Raw genomic sequence first — 16,543 nt, forward strand, 5'->3', positions numbered from 1 at the left:
GCCATAAAATTAACAAAGATAATTCCTCAGGAAAAAAAGGGGGGGGGCATATTTGACCAGGATTGCCATTAAGCCACTTGAAAGTGAAGAGGAAAACATACCAAAGTAAACCTCCGGCCTGATAACATGTATGTATTCTCAACAAAAGCTTTAATAAGCAAATTTTACTATGTAAGGTGTAGAACATAGCTCACTGTGTTCCACCTGCCATAACAGTTTATATTAACACTGTCAACCCTTATTAAAGCGTGAGAGCAATTATTTATTTATTTGTTTTAAATTGAGGGTAAGGGAGCAGCATGAGGCTATATTTACTTACCACCCAATAACCTCATTGCTATTTTCAATGCGGTAAAGAAACATATGCCAGACCTGTCTGCCAAATAGCTTCTTAGGTCCCCATTCCACCGTGCTTCAAAGAAAGGCCAAGATATATTTTTGCACAGTGCTCTCAGTAGGAGATCCTTACATAAGAAGAAACAAATCCTTTTATATTCAGCAGCGCTGTTCCAAATGGAGTGCAGAGGTATATATTTGATAAAAGTGTAATAAAGATTAACAGTCTCCCAAGTAGCAGAAAGCCTTCGTCATTTGTTGTAGTGTTTCTGCTAAACCCGCTTATGAGCAGAAGCCAAGGTTTTAACTGGAAAGTTGCTGTCAGAAGCCAGCTAAGTCCCCTGAAGCTATGATGAACAAAAGGGGCAAAGGTCTATAGTAAAGCTACCGTCTTTTGATCATTAAAAGCCATTTTTCACTGACAAGGCAGTCTTTCCATAGACCCAGTTGCTCAAAAAAACCCCACCTAACCTGGTTTCATGGCTACTATCTCTGATTGATATTGTCCCTCTTGTGAGAAAAAATAAAAAATGCCATAGGAGGGCACCATTATCCACTGGGTATGAAAGAACTGTTAACAAATGGTAGTGAGACCGGGTTGCTGAAAAGCATTTCCGAATATGAAAGTTTTACTCCCCCTACCATTTCTATGTCCACCACATTATGGCTCAATTATAAATCTTGTTCTAACCAGTGCTCAAAACCTAGTGGCTTGTTTGGCCTAAAGGGGCCTTATTGTCGCTAAAAATTGCCTTAAAGGAATGCTCACAGTGCCCTGTGGAATTGGTGGGGTGCGCAGAGGGGGGGGGGATTTGCCCCACCACCCCCGCTGTCATGTCACAACCCATGTGTTGTGCCCCCCCAGTAAATTAGTTTAATTGCAAATTAATTCATTTTAAGCGCACTCAATTCAAATATATTAACTTAATAAATTAAATCATTTTGATAATTCATTAAGCACAATCCATTCCCATATACTGACTTAATAACCTATATATACATATCTATATCTATATATATATATATATATATTGATCACTTTATGTTCAACTCATTCAAATATAATCATTTCAATAACTTAACTCTTTTTAATTCATTCCACTTAGGATCAATTCAAGTATCCTAGCTTAAATTAAATTAGATCGTTTTGATTCATTCATTTTATGCTCAATCAAAATCTACTGACTTAAATCGATTAAATTTTAATAATTCGATTCAAGCTCAATTTCACTATACAGTACTGACTTAATAAATTAAATTGTTTTTACAAATCAGTTTATGCTAAACCACTTCAAGTATACCAGTTTAAATAAATTAAATCGTCTCATACGTTCAGTTTATGCTCAATCACTCAAGTATACTGACTTAAATAAATTAAGTCATTTGATTCATTCCTTCTATGCTCAATCAATTCAAGTTTACCTGCTTAAATAAATTAAATCGTTTTAATTTGTCAATTTCCCCCCCCCCCAAGCAATTCAAGTATACTTAACTTTACAAGATTGAAACATTTCAATTCCACCATTTTATGCTCAATCAAATCAAGTAAACCAACTTAAATAAATTAAGGCATTTTAGGATGGATATATGTTTATCCCAGGCATCTTTAAATTCAGTTACTATGGATTTACCAACCATGTCTGCTGGAAGTTTGTTCCAAGCATCTACTATTCTTTCAGTAAAATAATATTTTCTCACATTGCTTCCAATCTTTCCTTCAACCAACCTCAGTTCACTTTCCTATTAAAATGCTTCCCTCCTGAATCTTATTTAAGCCTTGAAAAAGTTACATGTATTAAATGCCTCATGTGCCTTCAGATATGGCTCTGAGTGTCACCTATGGCGCACGTGCCAGTTTCCCCATCATGATAACATTTACCTACTTTAATATATCTGACAACTTATTTACTGAATGTAACCGCTCATTTGCATACTTGGGAAATCATTCTTCTAGGTAAGTTGCAACTTAACATGAGGTGGTAGCTTTGAAAGTTTCCAAAATGCTGCTAATATAATTATAAATTTAACGTCTTACTTCACGGCAGCCTCCCAACGCAGCAGCCCCCCCCCAGCGCCGCCCTGCACGCGGAACACAAACCACGTGGGGGAAGGAGGAAAAAAGGCCTCCCCGTTGCCGCTGCTCGCTCCTCAGCGCTCGCCTTAGTTGCCCGGCACCGAAACGCTCTGGCGCGTTGCCAGCTGGGCCGTCAGAGCCCTTGCTAACCTGCCCGGGCGGACCCACAGTCCCTGAAGCCGCGCTCCCAACAGGCAAGCCGGTAAAAGCCCCTGCGTGCCCCGCCGCTACAAACACAAGGTTGGGGAGGGGGTGCTGGGGCCGTCGGCCCACGCTAGCCATCTGACCACCTCCCCCTTTCCCCAAGTAAGCAAACCGGGCGGGAAAAGGAAGAATCTTCGAAGTTCCTGTAGGCGCCGTCCTGCGCGCTGCCGGCAATGAAGAAGGAGCACTGATCCAACGAAGGAGGCGAGCTCCGTTCTGCGGCGAGCTCCGTTCTGCGGCGAGCTCCGTTCTGCGGCGAGCTCGGGGGGCAAGAGAAGCCGGGGGGGCAAGCAAACCCTGATAAAGGGCACACGCCCCGCCCCCTCGGCTTTCCCAGAATGCCCGAGCGGCCGCTGATTGCTCTGGGGCGTTCCCGCGCTAACGCGGGGAACGCCCCACAGCTGATGGGGGGAGCTGAGTTGCTTCCCGCCATTGGCAATTTTCGTCCAGGCGTTATTTCGCCTGGCCTCTCATATCTCTAGCACACTTTTTCCAGCTGCTTGGAACATCAGAGTTGTTATATAAGAAGGCATTTAAATATGTCGATTAGTGCCCTGAATCTACATACATAATTAGAATTAATACAGGATATCAAATCAGGAAACCAGGCATTATTAAGAGGTATTAGCCATTTATTTTCATTTTATGCCGGGTGCATCCTACTTCCAAATATCAACAAGAATTTACCAACATGCAAAAATCTTGTTTGGCAGATAAAAGAGCCAATGAGAAATGACACAATTGAGACAAAATGAGGAGAAGCTCCCACTATTGTAGGCATCTCTGAGGGCACAAGTGAAGAGGGCAAAGGACAAGTATCATAGCATCATGATGCAAGCTTTATTCTTTATGTTGTCATGTGAGATGCTGGAATGGAAGTACAAAAGGACAGAGATTATATCTTGCCTCACAATGCACATTTCAATATTTTCATCGTTACATTTGGACCATATATGGTTCTAATCTAGAGATCATAAGATGTATTTTTCAATTTATATGACATCAACAAACTATTCTAGACAGAATAGAATTAAAGTAAAATAAAAAGAATTACAAACATTATAAAAGTTAAAATGCAAAGACCCGAGAAACATTAAGCCTAAATTATTTACCCAACCAAGAAGCATAACCCTATGCACATTCAAGATCTCAGCCTGAGCACATAACCAGATTCTTAGGAGATCTTACAAGGGTTAAGCCCATCATGATCTTGCACCAGATAATAGAATTAATTGGAATTAAGCCTATCATTAATCCATGCAGCAATGTCAGGATGGGTGCTATTCTAGACCAGTGATGGTGAACCTTTTGTGGTTCGTGTGCCAAAAGGGTATGTGTGCATGTGCTAGTACACGTGCCCACACCATTCCCTCCCCCCCATGCATGCATACACACCCCACGCTGACCCTTGTGCATGTGCCTCACCCCACCCCCGTTCCTATGCATGCACACAAGCCTCACTGAAGTGAAAAAACAGTCAAATGGGCAAACTGGAAGTTCGGAAAAACAGACTTGTGGTTTGCCCATTGTGCTGTTTTTTGCCCTCTGGGGCTTCAGGAAGCTTCCCTGAAGCCTCTAGAGTATGTAAAACAATAGACAATACACTTTTTTCTCTTTTCCTCACAAGTCATGGTCCCGCATTGTTATGGCCTGGGCTGATTTAGAATTTATCAATGAAGTAACAGACATACAAATACTTCCAAACTCCTGGGCAGATCATAACCCCATATTGTTGAAATGGAGAGATTCAACTAATAACCATTCAAGACGATGGACTATGAACCAAACAATATTTAAAGAAGAAAACTTTCAAAAAATGTTAAAACAACAATTGGGTGAGTTTCTCCAAATTAACAATGATGGTAACACTTCCACACAAAACCTATGGGACACAATGAAAGCCTATGTGCGAGGAACCTATATTGCATACCAAAATAAAAAGAAAAAACAGACACAAAACAGCCTATCCACACTAAAAATAAAACTTCAGAACCTCGAAAAAACCCTACAAATGAAACCAGACAACGCCGAAATTTTAGGAGAATTGAATATTACAAAACATTACATAAACCTGCAAACCCAAGAAGAACTCTCACATAAATTAAGGATTGCCAAAGTACTTTGAATTTGCAAACAAACCTGGGCGACGGTTAGCCTCAAAACTCGCTCACCAAAAAGCAGATAAAATGATAGAGGCATTATATGATCATACAGATGCTTTAAAAACAACACTCAGCGATAAAAAACAAATAATTAAATCTTTCTTTGAGGAATTATATAAAAAAGATGACGTAAATGAACAACTAATAAATAACTTATTCAAGAACTTAGAAAATACAGAAAAAATAAATAAGGAAGATCAGGATATGCTAAATGATAAAATAACATCAATGGAACTAACTAATGCAATTACAAAACAAAAAAAATAATAAAACCGCGGGCACAGATGGTATACCTGCCGAATTTTACAAACAATTTCAAGAAATTCTGGAGCCTATAATGTTACCCCTTGTTAATGAAATTCTTGAGGGTTCAAAACTTCCTTCCTCCTGGAACGAGGCCTACATAACTTTAATACCTAAAGATACACAAAATAGAGCTTACATTCAAAATTATCGCCCAATATCCCTGCTTAACTCAGATTATAAAATCTTTGCATCCATCATAGCCGAAAGATTTAAACGAATATTAACTGTTAGAATACATACAGACCAAAATGGCTTCCTTCCGGCAAGAAACATAACAACAAACACAAGGATTATTTTGGACTCTTTAGAATACTACGATAAAAACATAGATAAACCAGTAGCATTCCTATTCGTAGATCTACAGAAAGCTTTTGATAGTTTATACTGGCAATTCTTTACAACACAAATAGCGTCAATGCAATTTGGTAATAAATTTACAGAACTCATTAAAACTATATACTCAATACAAACAGCCAAAATACTGATAAACAATGATATGACAGAAACAATAAATATAAAAAAAGGAGTGAGGCAGGGCTGTCCCTTAGCCCCCCTGATTTTTATCTTTGCACTAGAAGTTCTACTAAATAAAATAAGACACAACAAGGAAATCCAAGGATTAAAAATTAAAAATGAACACTATAAACTTCAAGCTTTTGCTGATGACATGGTGTTCATTGTACAAGACCCCTTAAAATCTGCACCTATCCTAATTAATGAAATAAATAAATTTGGAGATTGCTGGATTAAAAATTAATAGAGAAAAAACAAAAATGATAACAAAAAATATGACAAAACAGCAGATATCGAAATTAGAAGAATCCACTAAAATAAAAACCGCCAAAAAAGTTAAATACTTAGGATTATGGATTACCGCAAATTGCAGCACTATCAAGAAAGACAATTATGATAAACTAATCAATGAAATGGACAAAGATTTTTGCAGATGGTCGAAACTCCCACTCTCTATAATGGGGAAAATTGCTGTAATTAAAAGCAATATACTTCCTAGATTTCTATACCTTTTCCAAACTGCACCCATTAAACTAAACAGGACCTTTTTCAAAAACTTACACAAAAAAATTCGTAAATTCATATGGACAAAAAAAAAGGCCAGGATAAAACTTAAGGACCTACAAGACCATAGGTCAAGGGGTGGATTTGGGTTACCAAACATGGAACTATACTACCATGCCTCAATTGTAAACCTACTGAAAGAATGGATAATACTTAAAAATTCTAGAATATTAACACTTGAAGGCTATGACCTTCAATCCGGGTGGCACAAGTTTCTGATGACAGACATAGATAAAATACCAACATATTTCAGATCACACTACATCCGAAAAACCTTAATTAACACCTGGCACTTCATTAAAAAAAAAACACTACCTCTGCATCCCAAAATGGATTTCACCAACAGAAGCCATTATATACCCGAATGCATTAACCCCTGATAAAATTATAACATACGACCAACTACTAAACGAAAATAATGAACTAATCCCTAAGCAAAAACTCATGGAAAAAGGTATTAAAGTAGATTGGTTACACTACCTACAAATAAAATCAAAATATAATGAAGATAAGAACAAATCAGACTTCCAAAAAAACAACCCCCTCGATAAAATAATTTTTGGTCCACAAAAAAAGCAAATATCAAATATATACAATATCCTCCTTCAACACGATACTGTTGAAGAAATAGTTAAAGGAACTATGATAGCGTGGTCACAAAACTTTGGGTACACAATTTATTTAAACGAATGGGAAAAAATTTGGACTGCTAACTATAAACTAACGATGGCAACCTCATATAAGGAAAACCATTATAAAATGTTCTACAGATGGCACTTGCCACCTGCTAGACTTGCAATAATGTATCCAAATCTATCACCATTATGTTGGAAATGCAGGGAAAAACCAGGTACATATTACCACATCTGGTGGACATGTGAAACCACCCAAAAATATTGGGGAAAAATTTAAACTATACTAGAACAAATCACTTCTCAGACTATCCATGCGAAACCCGAACTATTTCTACTAGGAATCACAAGACAAAATTTTAGTAAAAAAACCAGATATATTATAACAGCCGCACGGATTTTATATGCACAATTTTGGAAGCAAGAAAAAAACCCAACTACCCTATCACTCTTGATTAAAATAATGGAATGCGCAGAAATGTCCAAACTAACAATGGAACTGCAAAACAAGGATGAGACAGATTTCTACAAAGCTTGGGATAAATGGTACCTCTGGTTAAAAAAAAGGAATTATCTAAAAATTATTCATCAAGAAAAATATCCAACAAAAACAACTTGAAAAAATAGCAATTTACATCACAAATCATAATATCAAATTGAAACAACAAACTGTAAACATCGATCGACACGAACTCCAACTTTACAAAGAAAATAAACCCCTAAATCAATTATACATATTGGCACTAAAAACTACATACAAAACATATCAATAAAGCCTTAGGGTAAAACACACCAACTACGAGCTCAAACTACAGGCCGCAAATCATGAAAGACCCAGCTCTAACGCTGGTTTTCGCTTCTCTATCCCCCCCTCCTTCTTTTCCCTATCCCCCTTCCTTCTATATCTACTTCCCTCCCTTCACAACCCCCTTCTCCCACTCCCCAATTACTACATAAGTAGAGTGTAAATGTTAAAATGTACAATATGTATATCTCTTTTGTCTTTCTGTATTTGGTTTTTATTGTATATATTTAATAAATTTATTTTCAGAGTATGTAAAACAGCGCAACGGGAAAACCAGAAGTCCATTATTCTGAGCTTCCCATTTACCCATTGTGCTGTACTCTGGGGTTTTAGGGAAGCTTCCCTGAAGCCTCTGGAGAGTGAAATGGCCTTTCCCAAGGCCGAAAACCAGCTGGCTAGCACACACATGTATGCTGGAGCTGACATAGGGCACACATAGGTTCTCCATAATTGTCATAGACCCTTTTAAAGAGCCCTCTTGAATGTCTCCCATTTGCAGACACCTGCAATCCCCATCCCACTGGGGCTCTGTGCACACTCTCCCTTGTTTTCAGCAGTTCATAATAAGACACACATTTCACAAAGTAACAATTTAGGTACAAATTAAGCTGAAGGACAGACTTTTCAATATTTATCCACCCTGCTTGTTTTCACAACATAGTTGCTATATATTTGATAATTTTAGTTACTATTTTAGTTACACAGACTGTGGAAACGTTACATTGGACCTCAAACACCTTGCAGTGTGTGCCTCTCCATTCTTTCTCCATACTCTGGGTACCTGGTTTCCAAATGGGATACAAAACTTTCCAGTCTGTATTGATTTGGGGAGCCACTCTTAGTAGCCTCCACCTTTGTCAATGTGCCATCAAGGAATGGCCCAGCTCACCTTTATTAATAGCTGGACCAATCTATTGTACATAACAAACAACAGCTATACTATTAGGCATTGCCCAAAGCACCTTTCATTATACCACCATGCAGCAAAGGGTCAGCCAAATTGAATTAAAAAACACAGCCTACAAAGTTGCTTCTGCATGACACCATGGGAATCTGACAACCAATCAGAATGCATTTCCTATATAGTATACAGCCACTCCCCTAGTCTCTCCATCCCTTGGCAGGCTGATCGATTTATTCAACCCATTCTCTCCATTCATGGCCATCATTCCATCCATCCATCCTAAAAAACCCTCCATTCAGATACCATTCACGTATCAAACATTCATCCTTCTATAACCAGTTGCTCACCCACTCACCCCTCTCTTACTAATTAAAACAAGCCCTCTCCCAATTAGAACTTACACAACCCCGAGATTCAAAAAGTGTTTTCCTAGGAACAAAGGATCGTATGGCGTTGATATGAATACTGAATGAGTGAAACAGTAGCTGTGGCAGATAGGATGAAAATGCCAACTACAGTGGTGAACCAGTTCCATTGTCTCTGCCTGGGGTCAATAAAGCCCCAAGTGGATACCCTACAATGATATTTCCAACTAAAAGTCAGGGTAGTCTCACAAAGTTCCTATTATGGTCTCTTTCTCTATTGTTCTTATTAAACACACCCAGAAAGGCCAACATGGTGGCGGCGTGAAGGGTGGTCAAAAAATAAACTGTTAACTCTTCTCAAGGCTTGAGTCCTTCCCAGTGATCTCCCTCAGCAACTCTGAGTGTTTGTCCCGTTGCCTCAGCATTTTCCACATGTTCTGGGCAGCAGTCCCATGTCTCTGAGGATTCTTTGCTATCCAAACTGTTCTACATGTTTCTCCCAGCCCCCAGGCAGCACATCCTGTAAAACTTGGGAATTCGGCTGTTCACTTGGGTTTTGAAACTTGGAACCAAGCTCAGCTCTCTCCCTTGGTCACTCTCGGCTTTCAGCTCTCTCCCTTGGTTGCAACCCATTCTAAGTCTCCTTCCTTGTGTTGTTTGCCGTCTGCCATTGCCCCCCGGATCTGGTCTTGCACCTTGGTTCAGCTCGCTTACCGAGTCTCCTGTCTTCCATACTCACTTGCCTTGCCTCGCTCTTCTCCTTGTCAGTTGCTAGCACTTGAGCGCCATTTTCGGCATTCTCCGTGTTCCACACTCCAATATCCACTCTCTCAACAGTAACCTACTGGGCTCCCAGACCTTCAAAAAATGAGCAATTGGTAGCTTGAGTGGTAGACCTTATAAATATTTCAGTCTAAACTGTCTCCTTGTTAAATTTGACGTTATTTTGATGTTATACGGTAGTAATCGGGCTCAGAGTTCTCTCCCATTTGTTTGTTTGTTTGTTTGTTTATATGCCTCCCTTCTCCAAGGACTCAGGCCAGCTTACAACATACTAAAAAAACAGTACTATACAATAGGCTAAATCCAATTAATTAAAACTAATAAAACTAATCTAAAATCCCCAATTATATTAAAAAATCAATCATACCCATTCAGACAAGAACCATACATAACATTCATTGGCCAGGGGTCTAGAGTCTAATGGTGGCATAAATGAGTCTTAAGACTCATGTGGAAGGCAATGAGGGTGGGGACACTGCAAATCTCTGTGGGGGAGCTGATTTCAGAGGGCCGGGCTCCCCACAGAGAAGGCTCTTCCACTAGCAACATTGTCTAGTTGACAGGACCTGGAGAAGGCCGACTCTGTGGGACATAACCAGTCTCATAACCTGACTCATATGGCAAAAGACAGTCCTGAAAATAATCTGGCCCGATGCCATGTAGGGCTTTATAGGTCATTATCAACACTTTGAATTGTGTCTGGAAACCAATTGGCAGCCAATGCAGTCCACGGAGTGTTGAAGTAACATGGGCATGCCTAGAAAGGCCCATGACTGTTCATGTGGCTGCATTTTGTACGATTTGCAATTTCCGAACATTCTTCAAAGGTAGCCCCATGTAGTAGTCAAATTTTGAGGTTATAAGGGCATGAGCGACTGTGAATAAAGACTCTCTTTCCAAATAGGGCCGCAACTGGTACACCAGGTGCACCTGGGCAAATGCCCCCCTTGCAACAGTTGAAAGATGATGGTCCAAAGTCAGCTGTGGATTGAGGAGGATACCCAAGTTGTGGACCCTCTCTGAAGGGGTAAAAAGTCCACCCCCCAGAGTAATGGACAGACAGATGGAAGTATCCTTGGGAGGCAGAACCCACAGCCACTCTGTCATGTTGGGGTTGAATCTGAGCCTGTTAACACCCATCAAGACCCTAACAGCCTCCAGACATTGGCCCATTACTTCCACTGCTTCACTCCACGGGGTGGAGATGTATACTGAGTATTATCAGCATACTGATGGTAACTCACCCCATGCCTAGGATGATCTCACCCAGCAGTTTCATGTAAATATTAAACAGCAGGGGGGGAGAGGATTGACCCCTGAGTAACCCCACAAGGAAGGGACCTAGGAGTTTATCTCTGACCCCCTACTAACACCAACTGCGACCGATCAGAGAGGTAGGAGAAGAACCACTGTAAAACAGTGCCTCCCACTCCCAACCCCTCCAGCTGGCACAGAAGGATACCATGGTTGATGGTATCAAAAGCTGCTGATAGGTCAAGAAGCACCAGCCAGGAAGGAGACAGGTCCAACAAACAGATGGCGGAGCTCACAGCTCCCATGGCTTTGTCCACTTCATCAGGTGTTCAGGTTAAATTCTTCCCGCAACAGAACTAAGATGGGCCCCTGTCACCTTAGTCTCTTACTCTCTGTAGAATCTGAGAATGATTATTTATTTTCTTTGTTGGTAAATGGGTTCTCCCTTGATTTATTGTGTATTTTATCCCTTATAGTTTTTTTTTAATGAACCTTATACACCTTCCTGGGCAATTTATGTCTACAGGCATAGTTAGTATGTTGCCTGTAGACCTCATCTAGTTCACCTAATATTTCCTCTTTGGTCTTGTTTCTTATCCCAGAAATTATTTCTGTCATTATTTTGGGGAGATTCTCATCCTTATGTTCTGCCAATCTAATTGGCAGATTTGAAAAGTCATTTTAAAATGCATAAAATAACCTGACAGAGAATAAAATGGGATTTGTTTGTTTGTTTGTTTATTTATTTGATTTACATGCCGCCCCTCTCCGAGGGCTCCGAGTATTATTTCTATATAATGTGCACTTTCCTAAACTGTCTTTGCTTCACATGTGGAGACCAGTGTTTTCAATTGTTTTTGCAGTAAGTTCCTATTTACATATAGATACTGTACATCCTGTTGAATATTATTTTTATATATATCTCCAATTCATTTGCCACCCATCTTATGGTTCAGGCAACTCTGGTAGTTGTAGAATAAATCTTGATAGTTGTAGATAAGAATACACATTTAATTGATATGATGCTTATATTTTACATACACTTTACTAAGCCGAAGACATAAAACAAGCAGTACTGGATATGTAGTATAAATATGAGTCAGTTGCCAAGGGTCTGAATTTTGATCACATGACCATGGAGATACTGCAATGGTCGTAAGTGTGAGAAATGATCATAAGTCACTTGATGTTGTAGCTTTAAATGGTCACTCATTTCTCAAATGAGAAATATCTGTAGTAGGAATTCAAATATTCCCACTTTTAATATTGGAATGTATTCTAATTTAATATTAATTTAACAATATTAATTTCATGGTTATTTGAGGATTTTTTGTTCATTGCTGTAGGCAACTGTAAAAATTCAAATATTATACATATAGCTGGCAAGTCATCAAGTAGCAAAGTATAACAAGTGAAAGGTTAGTTAAGTTTAATATTTAATTGTTTTAAATATTTGTATTGTTTTTTATTGTTTTAAAATATTTTTTTACATTTTAATTATAATATATGTTTTGAATTGTGAGCTATCCAATGTCATTTGCAGAGATGGGTGACTATAGAAATCAAGTTAGTTAGTTAGTTAGTTAGTTAGTTAGTTAGTTAGTTAGTTAGTAAGTAAGTAAGTAAGTAAGTAAGTAAGTAAGTAAGTAAGTAAGTAAAGTACATCATAAAATTTGTGGATCTCCGTTCACCTTATCAGACCATGAGCATGGCTCCATCATTCCAAAATGAACTTTCCTGACTTTCTCACTTTCTTTAAGGTGTATGTGTTTGGGTGCTTACATGTAATTGACGTAACATGTAATTGCATCATTATAGCCAACGAATCTCATTCTCAATTTTCTAGGTTGCAAGCTAGATAGATATATGATTCTTTTCCATTTTGTTTTCTGGAAAACTGGCAGTGATTGTGATCGGCTCAACCTCATAGTTATTTATTTATTAAATTTATATAGCCGCCCCTAATCTTCGGAGAGGGGCGGCATACAAATCTAATAAATTGAATTGAATAAATTGAATAGTTGCTTCTGTAGCACAAGAAGTGATTCTATAATAATAATAATAATAATAATAATAATTATTATTATTATTATTATAATCACCTTAAATTGACCTTACCTTTGCTATATTGCCCTCCTCATACCCATATAGTCTAGCAATCTGTCTTCAAAGATTGTGCTTATGATCTCTAGCACTACTGTATCTGATGTACCACTTGGAAATTATTCTTCCAAAAAATAGAGTTATCCATTGCATTCTTCAACAACAAAGTTCCAATCAGACAAATTTTTTATTCTCTGCCTCTTCTTGCCCACGTTTTGCAGGCGGATTCATTATGTATTCCATGGCATCCTGACATAGCCTGATATAAATTGCATTGTGCCAGACAGAAACATATCATGCTGCTAAGACCGCAGATCCTCATTGTCCTCAGATTGCCTTGCTGAGCCAAAATTCAATCTGATCTCCTATTACCCATTAGTGAGATATATTGATTAACTCTATAGGCTGATAATGCAAACAATAACATTGCTATTGAGTAGTGAGATGGCAAGAAGATAACTATTTATGATGATGGGATTTATAAATTCAGTCTTCCTTCATTTTGTACCACTGGTTCTGTATTGATTACAGCAGTTTTCTCTAGCTCAGAAATGATCACCTACATTAAAGCCCATAATCACCTTGATAGCCAGGCTCTATCTGCCTGTAGGCAGTTTTGATAACATAAGGATTTGATAACATAAAGGACAATTCCACTAGACTTTTTTGTGTGAAAAGTTTTCAATTTAAGGAAGCCAGGCTTTCTCTTTGGTTCCCTAGAACAGTGTTTCCCAACCTTTTTGGAGCCGCGGCACATTTTTCATATTTTCAAAATCCTGGGGAACATTGAGGGGGGGGGGGGCTAAAAAAAGTTTGGACAAAAAAATCTCTCTTCCTCCCTTTCGCTCTATTTCTCTCTCCCTCCCTCTTTCTCTCTCTTCCTTCCTTTCTCTCTCCATCCCTCTTTCTTTCTCCCTTCCTTCCTCTCTTTCTGTCTCCTCCTTCCTCTCTCATCTCTCTTTCCTTCCTCTCCCTCCCTTTCTCTCTTTCCTTTCTCTCCCTTTCTGTCTATCCTTTCTATCTCTCACCCCTTCTCCCTCTTTCATTCCCTTTCTCTCCCTCCCTTTCTCTCTCATTCCTTTCTCTCCCTCTTTCCTTTCTATCTCTCTTTCTTTTTCTCCCTCCTTCATATCTTCTTTCTCTCCCCCTTCCTCCCTCTTTCCTTTCTCCCCCTCCCTTTCTCTTCCTTTTTCTCTATCCTTTCTACCTCTTACTCTTTCTTTCTCTCCCTCCTTCATTCAATTTTCTCTCCCTCCCTTGTTCTCCCCTGGGGCTGCCTGTGCCTGCCCTGCACCACCCAACACGGACGGACAGCCCCCGGTCGTCGGTTCGTTGCCCCCCCCACGGAGGGAGATCAGGCGGTAGATCTGCGTCCCCAGCCACTGGAGGGAAATCGGGCTGGCGGGGGCAGCGAATCCACCTCCCCAGCCGGGCGGAAATCGGGGCGGCGAATCCACCTCCCCAACTGCACGGAGGGAAATCGGGCAGGCGGGCAGGTGGCCGCGGCTCCCTGCACACCCCTGGAAAAGGGTGCGTGGGGGGGCGTTTTGGGGTGCATTGGCGCAGGCATGCGTAGCCTACAGGGAACGGTGCCTGTTTCCGCTGCCACCGGCAGCCTCCTGTTTCCGCTGCCATTGCCCTCCTGCCGGGCCCCAAAGGACAATTGTTGCCACCCCTGCCAGGAAAGCTCCAGCTGGGCGGGGTGCTGCTGGTGGCTTCGCCCTGGAGCTCTTGCTTGCCGCTGCCATCCTCCAGCAACTGCCCGGGGCCGCTGCAGCCGGCAGCCTCCCGTTCCTGCTGCCATTGCCCTCCCGCCGGGCCCGAAAGGACACTTGTTGCCGCCTTCACTGGGAAGCTCCAGCTGGGCGCGAAGCTGAGCTTCGCGGCACACCTGATCATGTCTCGTGGCGCACCGGTTGAAAAACACTGCCCTAGAACATCTTTGCACCAGCTTTCAGTTTAATAAACCGTCTGGCAAAATCTTATGGAAATCTTAAGAAAGATGGATTGAATCCCAAATAACTAAACTAGATAGATAGATAGATAACTGACCACTGTAACTAACTAGTTAGAAATATTTTAACCTGATTAGTCAAAACAACCGGGAAATTGACCTTGTTATCTTTCACATTCTATAAAACTGAGATTGTGCTGAAGATCCAGCAAAGGATCCTATCTAAAAACATTAAAGCAGGAAGCCCAAATTATTTCTTTTCAACATTCCATTTTGCAGTGACTTTTGAAGGGCTCCTGAAATCTAAGCTCTTAGACCAGCTGATGGTAAGAATCTAATTTAGCTGCACACAATCTTTTGGAATCACAGATAGGATTTGTCCTCCCTATGGATTTGTTGCAATATCTACATAAATAAACAACAGTTTCCACCTATTTTCATAAGAGAAAGAACATCTCTGATTTTCTCTATGGGAACTACTCCAGAGGTAGTTCGCCCATACCGGTAGTGACCTGGTGGTGATGTCATGATGACGTCACCAAACTGGATCAGTCAGTGCCGGTCAGCGAGTGCTGCTATCTTTCTTTAAAACCCCCCAATTATTATTATTTCCTTCTGAGCATGCACAGAAGTCGAGTTCTGGCAATGTGCATGTGGTTGCCATCTGTTTTTTCGGTGCTGCTTTTTTGCCATGTGGTATAGGAGGATATATGTAAGTGATCAAGTCCATTAAGAGGGAGGGAATCTTCTTTGAAACTATACCTATATCAAAAAGTGGAAGCTGTACAAATAATTTTATGAAATCAAGTTGAAAGATACCTCTTTAATATATAAAGTGATTTAGAATGATGCCAAAATAATAATAAAAAAATAAGATGAAGGCTTGGCTCATTCAGAGGCTTCTTGATCCTCATAGAGATGCACGATTCCTGATCTTTCCAACAAGGAATTTTCTGAAAATCTGTTTCATGTACTGACTACTTACCAGAAGAATTGGCAATAGAAATCAGAACTAAGTAGAAACATAGAAGAAGAGTATCTAAGTACTTAGTACCTAAGTAGATAAAAGTGGCCTTCCACTCCAACTTTCTCAGTCAAAATGCTGTCTTGGCATGCATAGGTATATGGTGATTTCCTAGGAAATCCCTCAAAGTAGCTATATCAGCTTTCTATGGTAGTATTTCTCAACCTTGGCAACCTTCAGGATTCTCTGCTGCTTGGAGAATCCTGGGGGTTGAAGTCCACAAGTCTTAAGTTACCAAGGTTGTGAAACACTGTTCTAAGGGAGGAACTTTGAGGAATAAAGCTTGGTACCATTGTGAATTCCAATGTATTTTGTGAAACACTGTTTTGAATGGTTTGCAGAACCCTTCTAACTACATATAGGCTGTTGTCACTTCCTAAACTAAAGCCATTAAGGTTCCCTGGAGAAGCCTCCACTGTTTGATTTTAACTGTTTGAAAAACAAAATGTTGGAGGCTGTCCAGTGTAAAATGTCACACAAATTGCACTTAGGCACCTGCGCTTTGGATAAATGGACACCCCATTCCATAATTACATTTGAAACATTAAATCATTTATCCT

Source organism: Erythrolamprus reginae, chromosome 1, assembly GCF_031021105.1.
Source record: "Erythrolamprus reginae isolate rEryReg1 chromosome 1, rEryReg1.hap1, whole genome shotgun sequence".
In the NCBI taxonomy this organism is placed as follows: domain Eukaryota; kingdom Metazoa; phylum Chordata; class Lepidosauria; order Squamata; family Dipsadidae; genus Erythrolamprus; species Erythrolamprus reginae.